The sequence below is a fragment of the Diadema antillarum genome, unplaced genomic scaffold (genome assembly GCF_040938485.1).
Source record: "Diadema antillarum isolate AM-2024a unplaced genomic scaffold, OU_Dant_1.0 scf00000024, whole genome shotgun sequence".
Lineage (NCBI taxonomy): Eukaryota > Metazoa > Echinodermata > Echinoidea > Diadematoida > Diadematidae > Diadema > Diadema antillarum.
Genome location: NW_027270913.1, coordinates 1,784,081 through 1,791,763, shown reverse-complemented (window position 1 = coordinate 1,791,763; position 7,683 = coordinate 1,784,081).

The window sequence follows — 7,683 nt, the reverse complement described above, 5'->3', positions numbered from 1 at the left end:
CCTGTAGCCCAATGTGATTGGTAGTTAATTTTGGCAATGATGTTATGCAGTGAGTCATCCAGGATTCCTGGAACTAGGACTTGCTAGTATGTTCAGGTGGGTGGCCCCAGGTTGGAGAGAGTTACAGAATGTGCTAGAAGGGGGTGAATGGATTGTATATAAGCCAGAGAAATTCTGCATTAGGCAGAGTACCCAACACCTCTGCTCTGAGAGTTACGTCACTTCTGGCTCTGAAGCGACTTTATAGTCAGTCCTGTGTTACCTACTGACCTGTTATGTTTGTGGAGATAAGGCCTGGGAGACATTTTGCCTGCAGATAATTAATTTGCCTGCATTGGAGATAGACTCCATTTTTGTGTCAATGGACATTGCTACGGAAAAGCTGTGACGGGCTGGATTCCTAGCTGAACATTATTGAGCGAATCATCATTCAACGCATCGACTGGACGTGGTCGTTGGATTCTGCACATTTCGCTGTGAACATTATACCGTGGATCTATTGTGGACATATACCCTGGATTTATAACGCGGACTATTGTAACCTCTGCCTCTGGATTTACGTCGAAGGAATCATTCATCGGTGCATCGCGGATCATTCACCTGTGCATCAAGCATCGTATTTGGACACTACCAGGGAACTGTAGGGATTTTATGATTTATGTGCCTGCAATACATGTACGTGATTCCATTACTGACTTATATTTGTTTCTAGTGATCATTATTGTACTGATGTGAAAACCGATTGTGAGTCTGTACCCACAATATCACTGTTAATAAGCCGCCTGAACATTAGTTGATTGCTTTCAACCATCAAATACAGGACAAGCTTGTTACATGATAACTAGTCTCACTAATGGGCGACATTGCAAAGACTTAAGATTTAGACATTTTTTAAATAATTCTTTCCAATTCCTTGCCAAATAATTCGATTTTGACGAGTGAGCAGAGTTGGGAAACAAATTACTTCATCTGACATTTCTGAGGCCATGCACTGATTTTGTCAATTGAGGAAAAAAAAATAACCCTACTGTGATACGACATGATAATACATGTAATAAGATTATTGTGACTAGTAATATATAAACATAATTGACTTTGTTGTAAATAAAATTTATATGTCCTTAAGAAATCAAATCAAATCAAATCAAAATTTTAGAATGCTGTGTTTCAACAAATTTGCTGTTGTTTGTGTCGTGTTTTCCTTTCGATTGATATGAGCTTAGAAATGTCGACATACAGTGCATTTCTCATTAATGTTCTAATCAACATTGTATCAGTATCTGCCATTTTGTAGCCACATAAAATGATGATGTAAAATGTATTTTTGACAGCATAAATAACAACGCGGGACCTCCAGTAGACCTTGGTAGTACTAACTCTGGACATTAAGCGAATTTTCGGTCGACGACGTTCATGCTATGAACTGAACTTGATCTTGAAGGCAAAAGGTAAAATGATCCAGAACCGTTTTGACTGTGAGATCTATCGTGATCAGCTGCTTCATGAAGGGGCGGAACGACATACTTCTTCTCTGTTTATTTTAAAAGAAAAACTCAAATCAATGCTACGTGATGATTACAATTTGCCCGACTAGAATCTTTCAACCTGCTTCATTTTACATGGTCCTTTCCTAATGCATGCGGGTCATTTTGAAGTGTACCCTTGCTTTACCTCTGGTTTCAACGTTTATACATGTGCTCCCATCAAATTATGATCATTACACTATATAGTTCTTATACCTTGAATTCGTATACGAACTTGTTGGATATGCTCGTATAATATTATGTGCTTATAATACAACATATGTCAATTTCACTCTACAGTTCTAATTCATTTTCTCCTGTCTCTCTTTTTCCTTCTTTCTTTTTTCATTTAATAACTTCTTTTGCCCTTTGTACCTTGCTATTTCAGCTTTCAAATGTCTATGCATCATCAGTATTCTGAGTCCTATCTCCATTGCGAAACGTATTCACATTGGTATTTGTTCCTGGAACCCGTGGTTATTACCTTTCCATCATACATGTATTTCACATCTTATTGAGCGTATAGTCTTTCACATGTACCTATGTATAGATATCGTACGCAGACACACTTTCGAGTCAAGGTCCACTGTATGCTATATTTTGTATCTTGCTTGCTTGTCTTTTTAAGTATACGTATTATCAGTGTCAAGTGTGTAGAGAAGATGCAGTTTCAGTAATTCTATGTTTTGCCTTCTATGAATATAAGCTCGTAGTATGGCGTCGCGAGCAGAAAACTCAAAGTTGATATTCTACACGCTGGTGATTCTCTCTGTTACGAGGTAATTCCATTCACCAGACTCGTTGCCACTTTTCCTCCAAGATACGTCATCATGAAGACCATCGGTACGATCTGGCTTGGAAGATTTCTCAATAGTCTTCTGATCAATCGCGGAATATCGGCGACCAACTCTTTGGAACAAGATGAATCGGTCCCTTGCAAAGAGTCTCTGGTACACAATGGCAAGACCAAAGAGTGTCGTGGAGGCAAGAAATATTCCAACATTCCCATAATACGCCATCTGGTAGGAGCCCGTATTATCAACACTCTCACCTGAAATATTTAGAAAATGGACAAAAGTAAGAACAGGAGTATACAAATCAATTTCCATGAAAAGACTTGAATATAGAACATAAAATCTTAACTGTAATGAAATTATAAAACACAATTATCGTATACATGGCTGTTCACCTCACAAGATTTGACCATAATTATTTTAGCCATACAACCTCAAGTAACTCTTTGTATATTTGACTACCATACTACATGTAGCATAATTTGACTGGCAAGAACTACTCAGAATATGGCATTGCACAATTTTTCTTGGACCGTTTCAGGTGCCTAAACATGCGTTGAGAAAGCAACTTCCTGAAACTTACCACGCCGTGTTGGTTAGGATAAGCGGGGGAGAGAAAGGGAATCTTTGTAATTCGTCAAGACACCTTATGATTGTCTTCTGCTCTTCCTGAACATAAAGGGACTGTACAGTTCTGGTTGAGGTGAGGATTTAGCTTTTAACGTTATGCGAGATATTCAGAAACCACTTTATATGAGATGTCAAAGAGCATGCAATTCTAAGGGGAATCAAAAGTTTATTCGATGAAAATTGGTTTTGAAATGGCTGAGATATCCAAAAACAAGGTGAAACAAAGAGATCCTAATAAAAGACGTGGCATGTCGCCTTTTATTAATTGTTATCACTTTTTTGGATATGTCAGCCATTTGAAAACCAATTTTCATCATAAAAATGTTGAATTCTTCTTAGAATGCTCTTTCATATTTCATAAGAGGTTTCTCATTATCTCACTTATAGGAATGTTATAAACCTGAATCCTCACCTCAACCAGTACTGTATAGTCCTTTTAACAGGCGAGTCTAAACAAGTTGCCTTCTTGATTTCTGGCGACCCCTTCTTGCATTCTAGTGTTCCTGTCCTAAAAAGGCACATTCGTGAGTTTCAAAAGCCGCCTATAGCTTCTCGTCACATATTTCAGCTTCCATTATCTCTGAGTGTACTTTGAGAGCCAATAAATCGATTCAAACTTTATTTCCACTTTTTTTTTCAACAGAATGTACAAAGAAATAATCATGCGAAATTGGCACTGGAAACCTCATAGAATTCTGCCAAAAATTTCTGACACAAAAAAAGGGTTTATTTTTCTACCACGCTAATCGCCGCTTACCGAATACCGCTCCAAGTGTTCCACCCAAGCCGAAGGATATTGACATTCCTGCCCACATCTGGAGCCGGTACTCGTGCCTGAAAATCTGCTCACTAAGGAAATGTGATAGGGAGTCGAGAGAAGCCAGTACGAATAACCCCTGCACTGTTGAACAAATAAAAAGTGATTGTGATAGTGACAAACAGGTAGGTACTAAGTAGATAGATAGATAAATACTACGTAGACAGATACTATAGATAGATAGATTGATAGATTCATTCATTTAAATCAGTAAAAATGAATTAAAAAGAATATTGCACAACTCTTTCACAGATTTGCATGTAATGCCACAATAATCAAAACATCTTCCTACAATTATGATATGGCGACAGCCCCAAAAACTCATGATATTTTAGCAACAACAAAAAAAAAAGTGCTCTCTTACTACGGTTTCAGAAACATCGATTTCAGAAACAAGTTGTGTTGGCTGGAAATTGAGTGCTGAATAAAACATGACTCTCTTTATTCATCATTTGAATTACACGCAGGGCATACATACAAGTGAACATGGTCATTGTCTCGGTGCTACAAAAAGATACTTGGAGATACTGACTCCAATAATACTCCAATAATTATACGCCTAATATGAGTATCAAGCACAGACCTGAAAAGGAACTGGATGAATCAAGTTGTGATTACGCAAGTCCCGTATGATCTGGGCCCCGTTGCATAAAAGTTACGATCACACGCAAGTCCCAAATGCTCCATTCTGATTGGTTGAATATCAAGTTGCGTATGATTTTCTTGACTTGCGTTTGATCATTACTTTTATGCAAAAGGGCCCAGGACTGCGAGTACTTACAACCCTATGACCAGATTACGCGGTAGGCTGCGAATCTTCTATCAACAGCCCTTTAACAGAAAGTCATCACATACGAGACAAAGGACGAAATAAGAGCCACTACATCAGCACTTGCTAATTTCGCAAATGACATTAAGTTACGTTCAGACGGTGATCCCTAACCTCGAAAACAGCTATCTTGGAGGATAAGCTCTGGCGGGCGTTCACACGACGAAGCTTATTCTTGAAATTAGCTATACTGGAGGATAGGCTAACTGTCCCCGTAACCACGCTTATCTACAAACCCCTATCAAGTTCTGTCCACATGAAGCTCAACTACGAGTGGAACCCCCCCCCCCCCCGGCTCGTTGATAGAGCGCTAACCCTGATCTCGTTGATAGCTATCTTCGAATTAGCTTCTAGATAGCTACCAATGAGTGCACCAACACGGTGCCTAACTACGAGCCTATCCTCGAAGAGAGCTATCCTCGAGGTTAGGGATCACCGTCTGAACGTAGCTTCGGTCTGCTGGAGTCTGTACCTGGTGCCTGAAAGAAAATGTACGGCTTCGATGGCGTAATCTGTGTCATCAAGAACATGAACAGGGCGCCAGTGCAATTGGCCACCATGGCAATGAAGATCTTTGGGATCGGCAGACGATCGGTTATCACGCCCAGGACAATCTTTCCGACGACCTCCGTAGCACCCATCGTCGCCATGACCAGAGTTGCCGTCTTCTTCGAGAATCCCGACGAAATGGTCATGTTGACCTGTGACGTCAACAGTTTCAAACCATTAAAGAAAAATTCCGCAACGTATTCATGTTAACGATAAAGATAGAGCTAGAAAAAAAAAATAAACATGAGAGTGGCATTAATTATGAATAGGAGACCCGAGACCCCCATGAAAAACGGCAAATTAAATGTATAACGGTTCACACTTGTTCATGAACGTGACACTCACTTTAATAAACGAATATTATTAGTAAATGCGACGACGATGTCACGTGTGGTGTACGTCTCCAAAGTTTGTTCATGTGCCTTTAACCCAACCAAAGGACTGATTACCTGGCATATTCTTCACATTTCATTTCCTTAAAGTGGTAAAGATACTCCCGTGTTGATATTGATGTGCCCTACGGGAGAGTATCATTGATGCAGCCTATTTTGACATGACACTGCTTTATCAAAGGTATGCCGCCAGTTACCATTATTTCAAAACATGTAAATCTATATTGAATTTCGTTAACTTCGATATGTTTCTTCGATCTGGTTGAACCTCTAACTCTTTCATTGATCAAAATTCTATTCCTGAACAGAAAATGACGTCAAATGGAGTTCTTCGTCACTTTCACGCTGAAGGTCAGTTTACCAAAAACACGGTGTCCCTACTGGAACGAACAAAAAAAAAAGAGAGACCTTTGAACAAGCAGCGATACATGGTATAATTTGCTTCAATGAAACGATGCAAAATTGCCTATCGGTCGACATTTGGTACCGTGCTGAAGTAGGCAAATGAGACAGCCACAGCCGCCGTTACAAAGCCCAGCTGGATCAGCCACATTTTTGGCATTTTCAGGATCTCGAGTCCATGGAGCCAAGAGCAGGATGAGCCAGTCTGTCCGTGAGCTTTACCCTTCAGAGAGTCTGCTGACGAAGGTTCTCTAGCTTCGTGAAGTCCTTCTGGGGTACGATCAAAATGACTCGTTTTATCAACATCTTCGTGGACAGAACCATTGCCCTGGAGTCTATATTCAGGGCTATCTTTGGAGCTCCAGTTTTGATGCAATTTCGGGAGCGACTTCTCTGCCGTTGTATCATTTTCGATGGTCCTCGCTTTACGGCTGTCCAGTTTGTCTCTAGAAACACAATGATTACTGACGGTACCTGATTGCACATTCGGCTAAGTTCTAATAGGAACTACGTGGTCACAACTGCTGTCCTCCAAGAACTGTTCTCGCTCAGATTCCTTGTCCTTGAGTACGCGACCATCTTCATGACCATCTGCCTCCGGAGGAGAACGCCGACGTGGCTCACTTGGGGCAGAAGTGAACGTTGGGATACAGAAGCATCCGACCATGGCAATGATTCCCGACGTGATCCTCATCATTCCACGCCAACCGAACCGGTTGATGAGGGCGTAAACGACCGGATTGAATATCAACACACCTAATAAAGAATCCAACGAAAATAGATCGCTTTAAGCTCAACAAATAAACTTTCACTATGAGAGTAAAATACGAAATTAGGCCGACATTATGAGTTATTCATTTCTTCGTCTGCATTGAATACATGTTCTAATCCCTGAGTGTAAATAGTTTACTTAATAGAGAAACAGATAAAAGACTAATGTAGATTAGAGTGGAAACGAAATTTTGTCTCCAGTCCCAAATAACCCATAAATCGTAATTTTTGAAAGCCTCGTGTTACCACTACGAGTTGTGACTTCTGCGGCTCCTAAGCTCGAACTGTACCAAGGAGAGCTTATTGCAAGCCCTCATGAAAATTTGTAATAGTTCTTACACCAGAGCAACGTGTGTAATGGGTCAGTTGACTGATGCAATAAGTTCCTTTTGATATTGACGAGTTTCATTATTCAAAACAAAGAATGCAAACATAGTAGATATATATATATATGTATATATTACATATATATATATATATATATGTACATGTATATATTACGCATGCATACACCTTTTTTTTTCTTCTTACAGTCTACATTTGATTTTACCGATATTAACACCAGCTGACACCGTTCCCACTGCAAATGATCGATGTTTATTGGGGAAGTAGCCGATTGGACAGTTGAACGCACAGCACAAAATGAAACTGCATCCTACTCCGAAGAGACAGCTGTAGGAAAAGAACATTACGGAGATACCGGGAGCGAAAGAAGTCGTAATCGAGGCAACGACACAGAAGGTGACGCCCAGACAGCCGGCAAGGCGGTATCCCAGTTTCGTGGTCAGCGGTGATGTGAGGAGACACGCCGCCAGTGATACCCCATACGAAGATGTTCCAATATAGCCTGAAAAGATATCACAACGTATACAACTGGCAACAATAAACATGATCAAGTACAACTTTTATCATGTTTGTAGTTATCATCTATTTGGCGGTTGCGTGAAATCCACTTGTCAGCATCATCAGGCAATTA